The 22,436-nt window shown below is 42.3% G+C and overlaps 1 long non-coding RNA gene across 1 annotated transcript in view; it reads left to right on the forward strand.

Moving 5' to 3' along the window:
- The window catches only part of LOC142839466 (uncharacterized), a 65,202-nt gene that overhangs the window by 14,447 nt on the left and 28,319 nt on the right, over positions 1-22,436 (forward strand). Inside the window, exons 4-8 of the long non-coding RNA XR_012908760.1 lie at positions 272-484; positions 5,319-5,531; positions 10,295-10,507; positions 15,239-15,451; positions 20,306-20,518. This is a non-coding gene — a long non-coding RNA (uncharacterized LOC142839466). The remainder of the gene's footprint in view (positions 1-271; positions 485-5,318; positions 5,532-10,294; positions 10,508-15,238; positions 15,452-20,305; positions 20,519-22,436) is intronic.

Below are 22,436 nucleotides of genomic sequence, written 5' to 3' on the forward strand. Positions count from 1 at the left end.
GAGACAGGGTAGGGACGCTTAACGATTTCCAAAAAAATTCATTTAATCAAAAATTCAAATAGCGACAAAGATTTGCAGAGTCCCAGAGAGTTAACAGCAGAAGCGGAAAGGGAAATGAAGACGGTTTAGGAAAAAATTACAGAAAAAACATGTAAATAGGGTGGATCCAAATCTTCGTGGTCTTCTATTCGTATTGCTTTCCTGAATTTCTCCTACAGGAATTTTAATTTTAATAATTTTAATTTTTAATTTTAAATTTAATTTAATCCAGAGGGAAGATGCTATTTTAGAATGACTCTTCTTAAGACAAAAACCAAGTAAAAAAAAACTGGATCAGACCGGATGCACCTGGATCAAACTGGATCAAACCAGTGTAGACAGGTTCAAAACCGGATCAAGCCTGATCAGACCGGATCAAACTGGTTCAAACTGGATCAAAGAATGAAAACTCACGGAGAAAAGATCTCTGGATTAATTATGAAAGGTAAACGGAGACTTTGTCAACGAGCAGGTAGAGGCCCAGCAGGGATTATTATATTTCTATTTCAATATCGATGAAATAAAAGACTGCTAGGAGTGGGCGGGGCTAGGGGTGGTGGTGGGGCCAGGGGTGGGCGGTGCTAGGAGTGGGCGTGGCTGGGGTTGGGAGCTGGCCAGGGGTGCGCAGTGCTAGGAGTTGGCCTGGCTTGGGTTTGGGGCGGGCCAGGTGTGAGGCATTGCTAGGTGTGGGCGGTGCTAGGAGTGGGCATGGCTAGGGTTGGTGGCGGGGCCAGGGGTGCGGCATTGCTAAGGGGTGGGCGGTGCTGTGATTGGGGTTTGCTTAGGGTTTGGGTTAGGCCTAAGGTTAGGGCGTGGCTAGGGGTGGGGCGGGGTGAGGGGAGCCACTCCACTACTCCGCAGGACTACATCTCCCAGGATTCCCCGTGACGACGATGTTGCCTGTAGTCAGCGATGGACTCGGTCCAGCAGGATGTCCCTGGCCTCAAAGGCTGGGCTCCTTCCTTCCTGCCTGCCCGCTGCTGTCTCCCATGATTCCCCGGCGCATCCATTTTGACTTAGTTAGGGATGGACTCGGTCCAGCAGGATGTCCCTGGCCTCAAAGGCCGGGCTCCTTCCTTCCTGCCTGCCCACTGCTATCTACCATGATTCCCCGGGGCGTCTATTTTGACTGTAGTCAGGGATGGACTCGGTCCGGCAGGATGTCCCTGCTGGGCAGGTAGAGGCCCAGCAGGGATTATTATATTTCTATTTCAATATCGATGAAATAAAAGACTGCTAGGAGTGGGCGGGGCCAGGGGTGGTGGCGGGGACAGGGGTGGGCGGGGCTAGGAGTGGGCGTGGCTGGGGTTGGGAGCTGGCCAGGGGTGCGCAGTGCTAGGAGTTGGCCTGGCTTGGGTTTGGGGCGGGCCAGGGGTGCAGCATTGCTAGGGGTGGACGTGGCCAGGGTTTGGGGCAGGGCCAGGGGTGCGGTAGAGCTATGGGGTGGGCGGTGCAAAAGTGGGCGTGGCTAGGCGTTGGGGCCAAGCCGGGTGTGTGGCATGGCTATGGGGTGGGCGGTGCTTGGAGTGGGGCGTGGCTAGGGCTGAAGCGGGGCCAGGTGTGAGGCATTGCTAGGTGTGGGCGGTGCTAGGAGTGGGCATGGCTAGGGCTGAAGCGGGGCCAGGGGTGCGGCATTGCTACCGGGTGGGCGGTGCTGTGATTGGGGCTTGCTTAGGGTTTGGTTTAGGCCTAAGGTTAGGGCGTGGCTAGGGGTGGGGCGGGGTGTGGGGAGCCACTCCACTACTCCGCAGGACTACATCTCCCATGATTCCACGTGACGACCATTTTGCCTGTAGTCAGCGACGATTCGGTCCAGAAGGATGTCCCTGGCCTCAAAGGCCGGGGTCCTCCCTTCCTGCCTGCCCGCTGCTGTGCGGGACTATGTCTCCCATGATTCCCCATGACAACCATGTTGCCTGTAGTCAGCGATGGACTCGGTCCAGCAGGATGTCCCTGGCCTCAAAGGCCGGGCTCCTCCCTTCCTGCCTGCCCGCTGCTATCTCCCATGATTCCCCGGGGCGTCCATTTTGACTGTAGTCAGGGATGGACTCGGTCCGGCACGATGTCCCTGGCCTCAAAGGCCGGGCTCCTTCCTTCCTGCCTGCCCGGTGCTCCGCGGGACTACATCTCCCATGATCCCCTGTGCCTGCCAATTTCCCCCACTTACAGCCCCCCCAACTGCTCTGCATCTATATTCAATCATCCGCCTATTTCATCGATGTTAATTAGATTCATATTTAAAACTAGTTAATATCATGGACGATTAATTATGTTGAATAATAAATAGATCGTTTGTATTCAATCAGTGCAGGCGGGGGGGGGGGAGTGGACAGAGCTCTGTGTCCCCGCGGCGCCGCATCTGCTTCCCACCTGGAAAATTAGAATATTGTACACATAATAAATAAATAAATATAAAAATTAGGATATTGTGTACATCATAAATCAATAAATATTTTTTAAAAATAAATAAAAATAAAAAAATAAACACCTCTTCTATACACAAAGGATAGAGAAGCAGAGGGAGAAACAAGAGAAACTTTGTATTTCACAACAGTGACAAACAGCATAAAGTAACTTGGGGTCACCATAACTGATAATGAAAAATCCATTTGATAAGACTTTAAGGCTTTGAAGAAAACCTGAAAAGGACCCAAAAATATTGAAAAATCTCTCAAGGTCTTGTAGGAGTAGGATCAACAAATATGGGAGCTACAGCAATGGCGATCTATAAATTTGATACATTACCCGTGAAAACGTAAAATAAATTTTTACAGACCTTTAGGAAACAACAATATTCAACTTTATAAAAAAAAAAAAAAATGTCTTTTTTTTTTTGAAAAACAGGGGAAAATACGCACAGTGATTTTTTTGGGGGGAAATGTGTGCGTGGTATTCCTGGATAATTCCTACTGGTTTGGGGCACGGATCATCTTATAGGGACCCGAAGAAAATTTAGGATTATTTCCTTTGAAAAACAGGATGAACCCACAGCCTCTCGTTTTCAGAAGCAAATTCTCTTCTCCAGAGTAACATTGCTTTTGAATTTCATTCGAGGTATTTCAAAAATATTTACCTTGAATTAAGTAATTCATTAATAAACAAATATCCTTTCTCGCCGCGGTTGCCACTCCTCACGACTCAAACCATGAAAAGATAACATGATAGCATAGAGTGTCACTATTCTCCGTGTATCTGTATTTTTGTACTTGATTTTAATTTAATTTTAATTGACTCACGAAGATCTGTCTGTCTCTGCCCTCCAGGCTTGTGCTACCACACCCAGCAACTCTCTTTATTCCTTATTTTTCGATTTTTACTTTAAGAACTTCAACTTTTAGCCTGCCCATATTTTTAACACATTGTAAATCATTTTAAAACTTTTCTTGGTGCTGAAGAGATGGCTCAGAGGTTAAGAGCACGGCCTGCTCTCCCAGAGGTCCTGGGTTCGAGTCCCTGCCACCTCATGGTGGCTCACAACCATCTGTGGTGGGTTCTGGCGCCCTCTGCTGGCGTGAGGGCATACACGCAGACAGAATACTGTATACATAATAAGTAAATATAAAATTAGAATATTGTATACATAATAAATAAATGTAAATATTAGAATATTGTATACATAATAAATAAATGTAAAAATTAGAATATTGTATACATAATAAATAAATGTAAAAATTAGAATATTTTATACATAATTAATAAATATAAAATTAGAATATTGTATACATATTAAATAAATAAATAAATATAAAGATTACATTATTGTATACATAATAAATATAAAAATTAGAATATTGTGTGCATAACAAATATATAAATTAGAATATTGTGTGCATAATAAATATATAAATTAGAATATTGTGTGCATAATAAATAAATATGAAAATTAGAATCTTGTGTACATTCTAAATCAATATCAAAATTAGAATACTGTATACATATTAAATAAATAAATATAAAGATTACAATATTGTATACATAATAAATATAAAAATTAGAATATTGTGTGCATAACAAATATATAAATTAGAATATTGTGTGCATAATAAATATATAAATTAGAATATTGTGTGCATGATAAATAAATATGAAAATTAGAATCTGTGTACATTCTAAATCAATATCAAAATTAGAATACTGTATACATATTAAATAAATATAAAAATTAGAATATTGTATACATAATAAATATAAAAATTAGAATATTGTGTGCATAATAAATATAAAATAAGAATATTGTATACATAATAAATATAAAATTAGAATATTGTATACTTAAAAAATAAATATGAAAATTAGAATATTGTGTACATTTTAAATAAATATAAAAATTAGAATATTGTATACATAATAGATACATATAAATAGTAGAATATTGTATGCATAATAAATACATGTAAAAATTACAATATTGTATAGATAATAAATAAATATACAATTAGAGTATTGTGTGCATAATAAATAAATATAAAATTAGAATATTGTGTACAAATCGATAAATATTTTAAAAAAGAAAAGGATGGAGAAAAATTTGCCTTCCCAGTGCCTACACATATTAACGCTCAGCAAACTGGGAGATAAAAGTCGACTGCACTCCCACTGGGAACGCTCAACCGCACGAGCATGAGTCGATACGTTGTAAATGAAGCCTTGGAAATCACACGCAAGCGATTCCATAAATCTATAAAATACCATTCTACGGATTGCATTTTGCTATTTGACTCAAAAAAAGTTTTAATATTTATTTCATAATAAAAAAAATAATAATGATGACGGAAAAAAAAAACACGCCAAACAGGTTTTCTTTATTTCTCACAAAACTTTATTGCCACGTGAACCCGAGTGCTAGAGTTTGTAGATTTTACTTTAGAAAGATTGTTTGAGTCAGCAAAGATATTTTTTGCCTAGATGGGGATCCCAAACAGCTCCTGAAATTAATTAATGAAATTAATTACCCGGGTGACAGAATGGGTTTAAAGAAATTAGGGGCACAGAAGGGAAAAAATTAAGAGAGACAGGGTAGGGACGCTTAACGATTTCCAAAAAAATTCATTTAATCAAAAATTCAAATAGCGACAAAGATTTGCAGAGTCCCAGAGAGTTAACAGCAGAAGCGGAAAGGGAAATGAAGACGGTTTAGGAAAAAATTACAGAAAAAACATGTAAATAGGGTGGATCCAAATCTTCGTGGTCTTCTATTCGTATTGCTTTCCTGAATTTCTCCTACAGGAATTTTAATTTTAATAATTTTAATTTTTAATTTTAAATTTAATTTAATCCAGAGGGAAGATGCTATTTTAGAATGACTCTTCTTAAGACAAAAACCAAGTAAAAAAAAACTGGATCAGACCGGATGCACCTGGATCAAACTGGATCAAACCAGTGTAGACAGGTTCAAAACCGGATCAAGCCTGATCAGACCGGATCAAACTGGTTCAAACTGGATCAAAGAATGAAAACTCACGGAGAAAAGATCTCTGGATTAATTATGAAAGGTAAACGGAGACTTTGTCAACGAGCAGGTAGAGGCCCAGCAGGGATTATTATATTTCTATTTCAATATCGATGAAATAAAAGACTGCTAGGAGTGGGCGTGGCTGGGGTTGGGAGCTGGCCAGGGGTGCGCAGTGCTAGGAGTTGGCCTGGCTTGGGTTTGGGGCGGGCCAGGTGTGAGGCATTGCTAGGTGTGGGCGGTGCTAGGAGTGGGCATGGCTAGGGTTGGTGGCGGGGCCAGGGGTGCGGCATTGCTAAGGGGTGGGCGGTGCTGTGATTGGGGTTTGCTTAGGGTTTGGGTTAGGCCTAAGGTTAGGGCGTGGCTAGGGGTGGGGCGGGGTGAGGGGAGCCACTCCACTACTCCGCAGGACTACATCTCCCAGGATTCCCCGTGACGACGATGTTGCCTGTAGTCAGCGATGGACTCGGTCCAGCAGGATGTCCCTGGCCTCAAAGGCTGGGCTCCTTCCTTCCTGCCTGCCCGCTGCTGTCTCCCATGATTCCCCGGCGCATCCATTTTGACTTAGTTAGGGATGGACTCGGTCCAGCAGGATGTCCCTGGCCTCAAAGGCCGGGCTCCTTCCTTCCTGCCTGCCCACTGCTATCTACCATGATTCCCCGGGGCGTCTATTTTGACTGTAGTCAGGGATGGACTCGGTCCGGCAGGATGTCCCTGCTGGGCAGGTAGAGGCCCAGCAGGGATTATTATATTTCTATTTCAATATCGATGAAATAAAAGACTGCTAGGAGTGGGCGGGGCCAGGGGTGGTGGCGGGGACAGGGGTGGGCGGGGCTAGGAGTGGGCGTGGCTGGGGTTGGGAGCTGGCCAGGGGTGCGCAGTGCTAGGAGTTGGCCTGGCTTGGGTTTGGGGCGGGCCAGGGGTGCAGCATTGCTAGGGGTGGACGTGGCCAGGGTTTGGGGCAGGGCCAGGGGTGCGGTAGAGCTATGGGGTGGGCGGTGCAAAAGTGGGCGTGGCTAGGCGTTGGGGCCAAGCCGGGTGTGTGGCATGGCTATGGGGTGGGCGGTGCTTGGAGTGGGGCGTGGCTAGGGCTGAAGCGGGGCCAGGTGTGAGGCATTGCTAGGTGTGGGCGGTGCTAGGAGTGGGCATGGCTAGGGCTGAAGCGGGGCCAGGGATGCGGCATTGCTACCGGGTGGGCGGTGCTGTGATTGGGGCTTGCTTAGGGTTTGGTTTAGGCCTAAGGTTAGGGCGTGGCTAGGGGTGGGGCGGGGTGTGGGGAGCCACTCCACTACTCCGCAGGACTACATCTCCCATGATTCCACGTGACGACCATTTTGCCTGTAGTCAGCGACGATTCGGTCCAGAAGGATGTCCCTGGCCTCAAAGGCCGGGGTCCTCCCTTCCTGCCTGCCCGCTGCTGTGCGGGACTATGTCTCCCATGATTCCCCATGACAACCATGTTGCCTGTAGTCAGCGATGGACTCGGTCCAGCAGGATGTCCCTGGCCTCAAAGGCCGGGCTCCTCCCTTCCTGCCTGCCCGCTGCTATCTCCCATGATTCCCCGGGGCGTCCATTTTGACTGTAGTCAGGGATGGACTCGGTCCGGCACGATGTCCCTGGCCTCAAAGGCCGGGCTCCTTCCTTCCTGCCTGCCCGGTGCTCCGCGGGACTACATCTCCCATGATCCCCTGTGCCTGCCAATTTCCCCCACTTACAGCCCCCCCAACTGCTCTGCATCTATATTCAATCATCCGCCTATTTCATCGATGTTAATTAGATTCATATTTAAAACTAGTTAATATCATGGACGATTAATTATGTTGAATAATAAATAGATCGTTTGTATTCAATCAGTGCAGGCGGGGGGGGGGGGGGGGGTGGACAGAGCTCTGTGTCCCCGCGGCGCCGCATCTGCTTCCCACCTGGAAAATTAGAATATTGTACACATAATAAATAAATAAATATAAAAATTAGGATATTGTGTACATCATAAATCAATAAATATTTTTTAAAAATAAATAAAAATAAAAAAATAAACACCTCTTCTATACACAAAGGATAGAGAAGCAGAGGGAGAAACAAGAGAAACTTTGTATTTCACAACAGTGACAAACAGCATAAAGTAACTTGGGGTCACCATAACTGATAATGAAAAATCCATTTGATAAGACTTTAAGGCTTTGAAGAAAACCTGAAAAGGACCCAAAAATATTGAAAAATCTCCCAAGGTCTTGTAGGAGTAGGATCAACAAATATGGGAGCTACAGCAATGGCGATCTATAAATTTGATACATTACCCGTGAAAACGTAAAATAAATTTTTACAGACCTTGAGGAAACAACAATATTCAACTTTATAAAAAAAAAAAAAAAAACCAAAAAATGTCTTTTTTTTTTTTGAAAAACAGGGGAAAATACGCACAGTGATTTTTTGGGGGGGAAATGTGTGCGTGGTATTCCTGGATAATTCCTACTGGTTTGGGGCACGGATCATCTTATAGGGACCCGAAGAAAATTTAGGATTATTTCCTTTGAAAAACAGGATGAACCCACAGCCTCTCGTTTTCAGAAGCAAATTCTCTTCTCCAGAGTAACATTGCTTTTGAATTTCATTCGAGGTATTTCAAAAATATTTACCTTGAATTAAGTAATTCATTAATAAACAAATATCCTTTCTCGCCGCGGTTGCCACTCCTCACGACTCAAACCATGAAAAGATAACATGATAGCATAGAGTGTCACTATTCTCCGTGTATCTGTATTTTTGTACTTGATTTTAATTTAATTTTAATTGACTCACGGAGATCTGTCTGTCTCTGCCCTCCAGGCTTGTGCTACCACACCCAGCAACTCTCTTTATTCCTTATTTTTCGATTTTTACTTTAAGAACTTCAACTTTTAGCCTGCCCATATTTTTAACACATTGTAAATCATTTTAAAACTTTTCTTGGTGCTGAAGAGATGGCTCAGAGGTTAAGAGCACGGCCTGCTCTCCCAGAGGTCCTGGGTTCGAGTCCCTGCCACCTCATGGTGGCTCACAACCATCTGTGGTGGGTTCTGGCGCCCTCTGCTGGCGTGAGGGCATACACGCAGACAGAATACTGTATACATAATAAGTAAATATAAAATTAGAATATTGTATACATAATAAATAAATGTAAATATTAGAATATTGTATACATAATAAATAAATGTAAAAATTAGAATATTGTATACATAATAAATAAATGTAAAAATTAGAATATTTTATACATAATTAATAAATATAAAATTAGAATATTGTATACATATTAAATAAATAAATAAATATAAAGATTACATTATTGTATACATAATAAATATAAAAATTAGAATATTGTGTGCATAACAAATATATAAATTAGAATATTGTGTGCATAATAAATATATAAATTAGAATATTGTGTGCATAATAAATAAATATGAAAATTAGAATCTTGTGTACATTCTAAATCAATATCAAAATTAGAATACTGTATACATATTAAATAAATAAATATAAAGATTACAATATTGTATACATAATAAATATAAAAATTAGAATATTGTGTGCATAACAAATATATAAATTAGAATATTGTGTGCATAATAAATATATAAATTAGAATATTGTGTGCATGATAAATAAATATGAAAATTAGAATCTGTGTACATTCTAAATCAATATCAAAATTAGAATACTGTATACATATTAAATAAATATAAAAATTAGAATATTGTATACATAATAAATATAAAAATTAGAATATTGTGTGCATAATAAATATAAAATAAGAATATTGTATACATAATAAATATAAAATTAGAATATTGTATACTTAAAAAATAAATATGAAAATTAGAATATTGTGTACATTTTAAATAAATATAAAAATTAGAATATTGTATACATAATAAATACATGTAAAAATTACAATATTGTATAGATAATAAATAAATATACAATTAGAATATTGTGTGCATAATAAATAAATATAAAATTAGAATATTGTGTACAAATCGATAAATATTTTAAAAAAGAAAAGGATGGAGAAAAATTTGCCTTCCCAGTGCCTACACATATTAACGCTCAGCAAACTGGGAGATAAAAGTCGACTGCACTCCCACTGGGAACGCTCAACCGCACGAGCATGAGTCGATACGTTGTAAATGAAGCCTTGGAAATCACACGCAAGCGATTCCATAAATCTATAAAATACCATTCTACGGATTGCATTTTGCTATTTGACTCAAAAAAAGTTTTAATATTTATTTCATAATAAAAAAAATAATAATGATGACGGAAAAAAAAAACACGCCAAACAGGTTTTCTTTATTTCTCACAAAACTTTATTGCCACGTGAACCCGAGTGCTAGAGTTTGTAGATTTTACTTTAGAAAGATTGTTTGAGTCAGCAAAGATATTTTTTGCCTAGATGGGGATCCCAAACAGCTCCTGAAATTAATTAATGAAATTAATTACCCGGGTGACAGAATGGGTTTAAAGAAATTAGGGGCACAGAAGGGAAAAAATTAAGAGAGACAGGGTAGGGACGCTTAACGATTTCCAAAAAAATTCATTTAATCAAAAATTCAAATAGCGACAAAGATTTGCAGAGTCCCAGAGAGTTAACAGCAGAAGCGGAAAGGGAAATGAAGACGGTTTAGGAAAAAATTACAGAAAAAACATGTAAATAGGGTGGATCCAAATCTTCGTGGTCTTCTATTCGTATTGCTTTCCTGAATTTCTCCTACAGGAATTTTAATTTTAATAATTTTAATTTTTAATTTTAAATTTAATTTAATCCAGAGGGAAGATGCTATTTTAGAATGACTCTTCTTAAGACAAAAACCAAGTAAAAAAAAACTGGATCAGACCGGATGCACCTGGATCAAACTGGATCAAACCAGTGTAGACAGGTTCAAAACCGGATCAAGCCTGATCAGACCGGATCAAACTGGTTCAAACTGGATCAAAGAATGAAAACTCACGGAGAAAAGATCTCTGGATTAATTATGAAAGGTAAACGGAGACTTTGTCAACGAGCAGGTAGAGGCCCAGCAGGGATTATTATATTTCTATTTCAATATCGATGAAATAAAAGACTGCTAGGAGTGGGCGGGGCCAGGGGTGGTGGCGGGGACAGGGGTGGGCGGGGCTAGGAGTGGGCGTGGCTGGGGTTGGGAGCTGGCCAGGGGTGCGCAGTGCTAGGAGTTGGCCTGGCTTGGGTTTGGGGCGGGCCAGGTGTGAGGCATTGCTAGGTGTGGGCGGTGCTAGGAGTGGGCATGGCTAGGGTTGGTGGCGGGGCCAGGGTTGCGGCATTGCTAAGGGGTGGGCGGTGCTGTGATTGGGGTTTGCTTAGGGTTTGGGTTAGGCCTAAGGTTAGGGCGTGGCTAGGGGTGGGGCGGGGTGAGGGGAGCCACTCCACTACTCCGCAGGACTACATCTCCCATGATTCCCCGTGACGACGATGTTGCCTGTAGTCAGCGATGGACTCGGTCCAGCAGGATGTCCCTGGCCTCAAAGGCTGGGCTCCTTCCTTCCTGCCTGCCCACTGCTATCTACCATGATTCCCCGGGGCGTCTATTTTGACTGTAGTCAGGGATGGACTCGGTCTGGCAGGTTGTCCCTGCTGGGCAGGTAGAGGCCCAGCAGGGATTATTATATTTCTATTTCAATATCGATGAAATAAAAGACTGCTAGGAGTGGGCGGGGCCAGGGGTGGTGGCGGGGACAGGGGTGGGCGGGGCTAGGAGTGGGCGTGGCTGGGGTTGGGAGCTGGCCAGGGGTGCGCAGTGCTAGGAGTTGGCCTGGCTTGGGTTTGGGGCGGGCCAGGGGTGCAGCATTGCTAGGGGTGGACGTGGCCAGGGTTTGGGGCAGGGCCAGGGGTGCGGTAGAGCTATGGGGTGGGCGGTGCAAAAGTGGGCGTGGCTAGGCGTTGGGGCCAAGCCGGGTGTGTGGCATGGCTATGGGGTGGGCGGTGCTTGGAGTGGGGCGTGGCTAGGGCTGAAGCGGGGCCAGGTGTGAGGCATTGCTAGGTGTGGGCGGTGCTAGGAGTGGGCATGGCTAGGGCTGAAGCGGGGCCAGGGGTGCGGCATTGCTACCGGGTGGGCGGTGCTGTGATTGGGGCTTGCTTAGGGTTTGGTTTAGGCCTAAGGTTAGGGCGTGGCTAGGGGTGGGGCGGGGTGTGGGGAGCCACTCCACTACTCCGCAGGACTACATCTCCCATGATTCCACGTGACGACCATTTTGCCTGTAGTCAGCGACGATTCGGTCCAGAAGGATGTCCCTGGCCTCTAAGGCCGGGGTCCTCCCTTCCTGCCTGCCCGCTGCTGTGCGGGACTATGTCTCCCATGATTCCCCATGACAACCATGTTGCCTGTAGTCAGCGATGGACTCGGTCCAGCAGGATGTCCCTGGCCTCAAAGGCCGGGCTCCTCCCTTCCTGCCTGCCCGCTGCTATCTCCCATGATTCTCCGGGGCGTCCATTTTGACTGTAGTCAGGGATGGACTCGGTCCGGCACGATGTCCCTGGCCTCAAAGGCCGGGCTCCTTCCTTCCTGCCTGCCCGGTGCTCCGCGGGACTACATCTCCCATGATCCCCTGTGCCTGCCAATTTCCCCCACTTACAGCCCCCCCAACTGCTCTGCATCTATATTCAATCATCCGCCTATTTCATCGATGTTAATTAGATTCATATTTAAAACTAGTTAATATCATGGACGATTAATTATGTTGAATAATAAATAGATCGTTTGTATTCAATCAGTGCAGGCGGGGGGGGGGGGGGGAGTGGACAGAGCTCTGTGTCCCCGCGGCGCCGCATCTGCTTCCCACCTGGAAAATTAGAATATTGTACACATAATAAATAAATAAATATAAAAATTAGGATATTGTGTACATCATAAATCAATAAATATTTTTTAAAAATAAATAAAAATAAAAAAATAAACACCTCTTCTATACACAAAGGATAGAGAAGCAGAGGGAGAAACAAGAGAAACTTTGTATTTCACAACAGTGACAAACAGCATAAAGTAACTTGGGGTCACCATAACTGATAATGAAAAATCCATTTGATAAGACTTTAAGGCTTTGAAGAAAACCTGAAAAGGACCCAAAAATATTGAAAAATCTCCCAAGGTCTTGTAGGAGTAGGATCAACAAATATGGGAGCTACAGCAATGGCGATCTATAAATTTGATACATTACCCGTGAAAACGTAAAATAAATTTTTACAGACCTTGAGGAAACAACAATATTCAACTTTATAAAAAAAAAAAAAACCAAAAAATGTCTTTTTTTTTTTTGAAAAACAGGGGAAAATACGCACAGTGATTTTTTGGGGGGGAAATGTGTGCGTGGTATTCCTGGATAATTCCTACTGGTTTGGGGCACGGATCATCTTATAGGGACCCGAAGAAAATTTAGGATTATTTCCTTTGAAAAACAGGATGAACCCACAGCCTCTCGTTTTCAGAAGCAAATTCTCTTCTCCAGAGTAACATTGCTTTTGAATTTCATTCGAGGTATTTCAAAAATATTTACCTTGAATTAAGTAATTCATTAATAAACAAATATCCTTTCTCGCCGCGGTTGCCACTCCTCACGACTCAAACCATGAAAAGATAACATGATAGCATAGAGTGTCACTATTCTCTGTGTATCTGTATTTTTGTACTTGATTTTAATTTAATTTTAATTGACTCACGAAGATCTGTCTGTCTCTGCCCTCCAGGCTTGTGCTACCACACCCAGCAACTCTCTTTATTCCTTATTTTTCGATTTTTACTTTAAGAACTTCAACTTTTAGCCTGCCCATATTTTTAACACATTGTAAATCATTTTAAAACTTTTCTTGGTGCTGAAGAGATGGCTCAGAGGTTAAGAGCACGGCCTGCTCTCCCAGAGGTCCTGGGTTCGAGTCCCTGCCACCTCATGGTGGCTCACAACCATCTGTGGTGGGTTCTGGCGCCCTCTGCTGGCGTGAGGGCATACACGCAGACAGAATACTGTATACATAATAAGTAAATATAAAATTAGAATATTGTATACATAATAAATAAATGTAAATATTAGAATATTGTATACATAATAAATAAATGTAAAAATTAGAATATTGTATACATAATAAATAAATGTAAAAATTAGAATATTTTATACATAATTAATAAATATAAAATTAGAATATTGTATACATATTAAATAAATAAATAAATATAAAGATTACATTATTGTATACATAATAAATATAAAAATTAGAATATTGTGTGCATAACAAATATATAAATTAGAATATTGTGTGCATAATAAATATATAAATTAGAATATTGTGTGCATAATAAATAAATATGAAAATTAGAATCTTGTGTACATTCTAAATCAATATCAAAATTAGAATACTGTATACATATTAAATAAATAAATATAAAGATTACAATATTGTATACATAATAAATATAAAAATTAGAATATTGTGTGCATAACAAATATATAAATTAGAATATTGTGTGCATAATAAATATATAAATTAGAATATTGTGTGCATGATAAATAAATATGAAAATTAGAATCTGTGTACATTCTAAATCAATATCAAAATTAGAATACTGTATACATATTAAATAAATATAAAAATTAGAATATTGTATACATAATAAATATAAAAATTAGAATATTGTGTGCATAATAAATATAAAATAAGAATATTGTATACATAATAAATATAAAATTAGAATATTGTATACTTAAAAAATAAATATGAAAATTAGAATATTGTGTACATTTTAAATAAATATAAAAATTAGAATATTGTATACATAATAGATACATATAAATAGTAGAATATTGTATGCATAATAAATACATGTAAAAATTACAATATTGTATAGATAATAAATAAATATACAATTAGAATATTGTGTGCATAATAAATAAATATAAAATTAGAATATTGTGTACAAATCGATAAATATTTTAAAAAAGAAAAGGATGGAGAAAAATTTGCCTTCCCAGTGCCTACACATATTAACGCTCAGCAAACTGGGAGATAAAAGTCGACTGCACTCCCACTGGGAACGCTCAACCGCACGAGCATGAGTCGATACGTTGTAAATGAAGCCTTGGAAATCACACGCAAGCGATTCCATAAATCTATAAAATACCATTCTACGGATTGCATTTTGCTATTTGACTCAAAAAAAGTTTTAATATTTATTTCATAATAAAAAAAAATAATAATGATGACGGAAAAAAAACACGCCAAACAGGTTTTCTTTATTTCTCACAAAACTTTATTGCCACGTGAACCCGAGTGCTAGAGTTTGTAGATTTTACTTTAGAAAGATTGTTTGAGTCAGCAAAGATATTTTTTGCCTAGATGGGGATCCCAAACAGCTCCTGAAATTAATTAATGAAATTAATTACCCGGGTGACAGAATGGGTTTAAAGAAATTAGGGGCACAGAAGGGAAAAAATTAAGAGAGACAGGGTAGGGACGCTTAACGATTTCCAAAAAAATTCATTTAATCAAAAATTCAAATAGCGACAAAGATTTGCAGAGTCCCAGAGAGTTAACAGCAGAAGCGGAAAGGGAAATGAAGACGGTTTAGGAAAAAATTACAGAAAAAACATGTAAATAGGGTGGATCCAAATCTTCGTGGTCTTCTATTCGTATTGCTTTCCTGAATTTCTCCTACAGGAATTTTAATTTTAATAATTTTAATTTTTAATTTTAAATTTAATTTAATCCAGAGGGAAGATGCTATTTTAGAATGACTCTTCTTAAGACAAAAACCAAGTAAAAAAAAACTGGATCAGACCGGATGCACCTGGATCAAACTGGATCAAACCAGTGTAGACAGGTTCAAAACCGGATCAAGCCTGATCAGACCGGATCAAACTGGTTCAAACTGGATCAAAGAATGAAAACTCACGGAGAAAAGATCTCTGGATTAATTATGAAAGGTAAACGGAGACTTTGTCAACGAGCAGGTAAAGGCCCAGCAGGGATTATTATATTTCTATTTCAATATCGATGAAATAAAAGACTGCTAGGAGTGGGCGGGGCTAGGGGTGGTGGTGGGGCCAGGGGTGGGCGGTGCTAGGAGTGGGCGTGGCTGGGGTTGGGAGCTGGCCAGGGGTGCGCAGTGCTAGGAGTTGGCCTGGCTTGGGTTTGGGGCGGGCCAGGTGTGAGGCATTGCTAGGTGTGGGCGGTGCTAGGAGTGGGCATGGCTAGGGTTGGTGGCGGGGCCAGGGGTGCGGCATTGCTAAGGGGTGGGCGGTGCTGTGATTGGGGTTTGCTTAGGGTTTGGGTTAGGCCTAAGGTTAGGGCGTGGCTAGGGGTGGGGCGGGGTGAGGGGAGCCACTCCACTACTCCGCAGGACTACATCTCCCAGGATTCCCCGTGACGACGATGTTGCCTGTAGTCAGCGATGGACTCGGTCCAGCAGGATGTCCCTGGCCTCAAAGGCTGGGCTCCTTCCTTCCTGCCTGCCCGCTGCTGTCTCCCATGATTCCCCGGCGCATCCATTTTGACTTAGTTAGGGATGGACTCGGTCCAGCAGGATGTCCCTGGCCTCAAAGGCCGGGCTCCTTCCTTCCTGCCTGCCCACTGCTATCTACCATGATTCCCCGGGGCGTCTATTTTGACTGTAGTCAGGGATGGACTCGGTCCGGCAGGATGTCCCTGCTGGGCAGGTAGAGGCCCAGCAGGGATTATTATATTTCTATTTCAATATCGATGAAATAAAAGACTGCTAGGAGTGGGCGGGGCCAGGGGTGGTGGCGGGGACAGGGGTGGGCGGGGCTAGGAGTGGGCGTGGCTGGGGTTGGGAGCTGGCCAGGGGTGCGCAGTGCTAGGAGTTGGCCTGGCTTGGGTTTGGGGCGGGCCAGGGGTGCAGCATTGCTAGGGGTGGACGTGGCCAGGGTTTGGGGCAGGGCCAGGGGTGCGGTAGAGCTATGGGGTGGGCGGTGCAAAAGTGGGCGTGGCTAGGCGTTGGGGCCAAGCCGGGTGTGTGGCATGGCTATGGGGTGGGCGGTGCTTGGAGTGGGGCGTGGCTAGGGCTGAAGCGGGGCCAGGTGTGAGGCATTGCTAGGTGTGGGCGGTGCTAGGAGTGGGCATGGCTAGGGCTGAAGCGGGGCCAGGGGTGCGGCATTGCTACCGGGTGGGCGGTGCTGTGATTGGGGCTTGCTTAGGGTTTGGTTTAGGCCTAAGGTTAGGGCGTGGCTAGGGGTGGGGCGGGGTGTGGGGAGCCACTCCACTACTCCGCAGGACTACATCTCCCATGATTCCACGTGACGACCATTTTGCCTGTAGTCAGCGACGATTCGGTCCAGAAGGATGTCCCTGGCCTCTAAGGCCGGGGTCCTCCCTTCCTGCCTGCCCGCTGCTGTGCGGGACTATGTCTCCCATGATTCCCCATGACAACCATGTTGCCTGTAGTCAGCGATGGACTCGGTCCAGCAGGATGTCCCTGGCCTCAAAGGCCGGGCTCCTCCCTTCCTGCCTGCCCGCTGCTATCTCCCATGATTCTCCGGGGCGTCCATTTTGACTGTAGTCAGGGATGGACTCGGTCCGGCACGATGTCCCTGGCCTCAAAGGCCGGGCTCCTTCCTTCCTGCCTGCCCGGTGCTCCGCGGGACTACATCTCCCATGATCCCCTGTGCCTGCCAATTTCCCCCACTTACAGCCCCCCCAACTGCTCTGCATCTATATTCAATCATCCGCCTATTTCATCGATGTTAATTAGATTCATATTTAAAACTAGTTAATATCATGGACGATTAATTATGTTGAATAATAAATAGATCGTTTGTATTCAATCAGTGCAGGCGGGGGGGGGGGGGGGGGGGAGTGGACAGAGCTCTGTGTCCCCGCGGCGCCGCATCTGCTTCCCACCTGGAAAATTAGAATATTGTACACATAATAAATAAATAAATATAAAAATTAGGATATTGTGTACATCATAAATCAATAAATATTTTTTAAAAATAAATAAAAATAAAAAAATAAACACCTCTTCTATACACAAAGGATAGAGAAGCAGAGGGAGAAACAAGAGAAACTTTGTATTTCACAACAGTGACAAACAGCATAAAGTAACTTGGGGTCACCATAACTGATAATGAAAAATCCATTTGATAAGACTTTAAGGCTTTGAAGAAAACCTGAAAAGGACCCAAAAATATTGAAAAATCTCCCAAGGTCTTGTAGGAGTAGGATCAACAAATATGGGAGCTACAGCAATGGCGATCTATAAATTTGATACATTACCCGTGAAAACGTAAAATAAATTTTTACAGACCTTGAGGAAACAACAATATTCAACTTTATAAAAAAAAAAAAAAACCAAAAAATGTCTTTTTTTTTTTTTTGAAAAACAGGGGAAAATACGCACAGTGATTTTTTGGGGGGGAAATGTGTGCGTGGTATTCCTGGATAATTCCTACTGGTTTGGGGCACGGATCATCTTATAGGGACCCGAAGAAAATTTAGGATTATTTCCTTTGAAAAACAGGATGAACCCACAGCCTCTCGTTTTCAGAAGCAAATTCTCTTCTCCAGAGTAACATTGCTTTTGAATTTCATTCGAGGTATTTCAAAAATATTTACCTTGAATTAAGTAATTCATTAATAAACAAATATCCTTTCTCGCCGCGGTTGCCACTCCTCACGACTCAAACCATGAAAAGATAACATGATAGCATAGAGTGTCACTATTCTCCGTGTATCTGTATTTTTGTACTTGATTTTAATTTAATTTTAATTGACTCACGGAGATCTGTCTGTCTCTGCCCTCCAGGCTTGTGCTACCACACCCAGCAACTCTCTTTATTCCTTATTTTTCGATTTTTACTTTAAGAACTTCAACTTTTAGCCTGCCCATATTTTTAACACATTGTAAATCATTTTAAAACTTTTCTTGGTGCTGAAGAGATGGCTCAGAGGTTAAGAGCACGGCCTGCTCTCCCAGAGGTCCTGGGTTCGAGTCCCTGCCACCTCATGGTGGCTCACAACCATCTGTGGTGGGTTCTGGCGCCCTCTGCTGGCGTGAGGGCATACACGCAGACAGAATACTGTATACATAATAAGTAAATATAAAATTAGAATATTGTATACATAATAAATAAATGTAAATATTAGAATATTGTATACATAATAAATAAATGTAAAAATTAGAATATTGTATACATAATAAATAAATGTAAAAATTAGAATATTTTATACATAATTAATAAATATAAAATTAGAATATTGTATACATATTAAATAAATAAATAAATATAAAGATTACATTATTGTATACATAATAAATATAAAAATTAGAATATTGTGTGCATAACAAATATATAAATTAGAATATTGTGTGCATAATAAATATATAAATTAGAATATTGTGTGCATAATAAATAAATATGAAAATTAGAATCTTGTGTACATTCTAAATCAATATCAAAATTAGAATACTGTATACATATTAAATAAATAAATATAAAGATTACAATATTGTATACATAATAAATATAAAAATTAGAATATTGTGTGCATAACAAATATATAAATTAGAATATTGTGTGCATAATAAATATATAAATTAGAATATTGTGTGCATGATAAATAAATATGAAAATTAGAATCTGTGTACATTCTAAATCAATATCAAAATTAGAATACTGTATACATATTAAATAAATATAAAAATTAGAATATTGTATACATAATAAATATAAAAATTAGAATATTGTGTGCATAATAAATATAAAATAAGAATATTGTATACATAATAAATATAAAATTAGAATATTGTATACTTAAAAAATAAATATGAAAATTAGAATATTGTGTACATTTTAAATAAATATAAAAATTAGAATATTGTATACATAATAGATACATATAAATAGTAGAATATTGTATGCATAATAAATACATGTAAAAATTACAATATTGTATAGATAATAAATAAATATACAATTAGAATATTGTGTGCATAATAAATAAATATAAAATTAGAATATTGTGTACAAATCGATAAATATTTTAAAAAAGAAAAGGATGGAGAAAAATTTGCCTTCCCAGTGCCTACACATATTAACGCTCAGCAAACTGGGAGATAAAAGTCGACTGCACTCCCACTGGGAACGCTCAACCGCACGAGCATGAGTCGATACGTTGTAAATGAAGCCTTGGAAATCACACGCAAGCGATTCCATAAATCTATAAAATACCATTCTACGGATTGCATTTTGCTATTTGACTCAAAAAAAGTTTTAATATTTATTTCATAATAAAAAAAATAATAATGATGACGGAAAAAAAAAACACGCCAAACAGGTTTTCTTTATTTCTCACAAAACTTTATTGCCACGTGAACCCGAGTGCTAGAGTTTGTAGATTTTACTTTAGAAAGATTGTTTGAGTCAGCAAAGATATTTTTTGCCTAGATGGGGATCCCAAACAGCTCCTGAAATTAATTAATGAAATTAATTACCCGGGTGACAGAATGGGTTTAAAGAAATTAGGGGCACAGAAGGGAAAAAAATTAAGAGAGACAGGGTAGGGACGCTTAACGATTTCCAAAAAAATTCATTTAATCAAAAATTCAAATAGCGACAAAGATTTGCAGAGTCCCAGAGAGTTAACAGCAGAAGCGGAAAGGGAAATGAAGACGGTTTAGGAAAAAATTACAGAAAAAACATGTAAATAGGGTGGATCCAAATCTTCGTGGTCTTCTATTCGTATTGCTTTCCTGAATTTCTCCTACAGGAATTTTAATTTTAATAATTTTAATTTTTAATTTTAAATTTAATTTAATCCAGAGGGAAGATGCTATTTTAGAATGACTCTTCTTAAGACAAAAACCAAGTAAAAAAAAACTGGATCAGACCGGATGCACCTGGATCAAACTGGATCAAACCAGTGTAGACAGGTTCAAAACCGGATCAAGCCTGATCAGACCGGATCAAACTGGTTCAAACTGGATCAAAGAATGAAAACTCACGGAGAAAAGATCTCTGGATTAATTATGAAAGGTAAACGGAGACTTTGTCAACGAGCAGGTAGAGGCCCAGCAGGGATTATTATATTTCTATTTCAATATCGATGAAATAAAAGACTGCTAGGAGTGGGCGGGGCTAGGGGTGGTGGTGGGGCCAGGGGTGGGCGGTGCTAGGAGTGGGCGTGGCTGGGGTTGGGAGCTGGCCAGGGGTGCGCAGTGCTAGGAGTTGGCCTGGCTTGGGTTTGGGGCGGGCCAGGTGTGAGGCATTGCTAGGTGTGGGCGGTGCTAGGAGTGGGCATGGCTAGGGTTGGTGGCGGGGCCAGGGGTGCGGCATTGCTAAGGGGTGGGCGGTGCTGTGATTGGGGTTTGCTTAGGGTTTGGGTTAGGCCTAAGGTTAGGGCGTGGCTAGGGGTGGGGCGGGGTGAGGGGAGCCACTCCACTACTCCGCAGGACTACATCTCCCAGGATTCCCCGTGACGACGATGTTGCCTGTAGTCAGCGATGGACTCGGTCCAGCAGGATGTCCCTGGCCTCAAAGGCTGGGCTCCTTCCTTCCTGCCTGCCCGCTGCTGTCTCCCATGATTCCCCGGCGCATCCATTTTGACTTAGTTAGGGATGGACTCGGTCCAGCAGGATGTCCCTGGCCTCAAAGGCCGGGCTCCTTCCTTCCTGCCTGCCCACTGCTATCTACCATGATTCCCCGGGGCGTCTATTTTGACTGTAGTCAGGGATGGACTCGGTCCGGCAGGATGTCCCTGCTGGGCAGGTAGAGGCCCAGCAGGGATTATTATATTTCTATTTCAATATCGATGAAATAAAAGACTGCTAGGAGTGGGCGGGGCCAGGGGTGGTGGCGGGGACAGGGGTGGGCGGGGCTAGGAGTGGGCGTGGCTGGGGTTGGGAGCTGGCCAGGGGTGCGCAGTGCTAGGAGTTGGCCTGGCTTGGGTTTGGGGCGGGCCAGGGGTGCAGCATTGCTAGGGGTGGACGTGGGCAGGGTTTGGGGCAGGGCCAGGGGTGCGGTAGAGCTATGGGGTGGGCGGTGCAAAAGTGGGCGTGGCTAGGCGTTGGGGCCAAGCCGGGTGTGTGGCATGGCTATGGGGTGGGCGGTGCTTGGAGTGGGGCGTGGCTAGGGCTGAAGCGGGGCCAGGTGTGAGGCATTGCTAGGTGTGGGCGGTGCTAGGAGTGGGCATGGCTAGGGCTGAAGCGGGGCCAGGGGTGCGGCATTGCTACCGGGTGGGCGGTGCTGTGATTGGGGCTTGCTTAGGGTTTGGTTTAGGCCTAAGGTTAGGGCGTGGCTAGGGGTGGGGCGGGGTGTGGGGAGCCACTCCACTACTCCGCAGGACTACATCTCCCATGATTCCACGTGACGACCATTTTGCCTGTAGTCAGCGACGATTCGGTCCAGAAGGATGTCCCTGGCCTCTAAGGCCGGGGTCCTCCCTTCCTGCCTGCCCGCTGCTGTGCGGGACTATGTCTCCCATGATTCCCCATGACAACCATGTTGCCTGTAGTCAGCGATGGACTCGGTCCAGCAGGATGTCCCTGGCCTCAAAGGCCGGGCTCCTCCCTTCCTGCCTGCCCGCTGCTATCTCCCATGATTCCCCGGGGCGTCCATTTTGACTGTAGTCAGGGATGGACTCGGTCCGGCACGATGTCCCTGGCCTCAAAGGCCGGGCTCCTTCCTTCCTGCCTGCCCGGTGCTCCGCGGGACTACATCTCCCATGATCCCCTGTGCCTGCCAATTTCCCCCACTTACAGCCCCCCCAACTGCTCTGCATCTATATTCAATCATCCGCCTATTTCATCGATGTTAATTAGATTCATATTTAAAACTAGTTAATATCATGGACGATTAATTATGTTGAATAATAAATAGATCGTTTGTATTCAATCAGTGCAGGCGGGGGGGGGGGGGGAGTGGACAGAGCTCTGTGTCCCCGCGGCGCCGCATC

The sequence above is a fragment of the Microtus pennsylvanicus genome, chromosome 21 (genome assembly GCF_037038515.1).
Source record: "Microtus pennsylvanicus isolate mMicPen1 chromosome 21, mMicPen1.hap1, whole genome shotgun sequence".
NCBI classification, from domain to species: Eukaryota; Metazoa; Chordata; class Mammalia; order Rodentia; family Cricetidae; genus Microtus; species Microtus pennsylvanicus.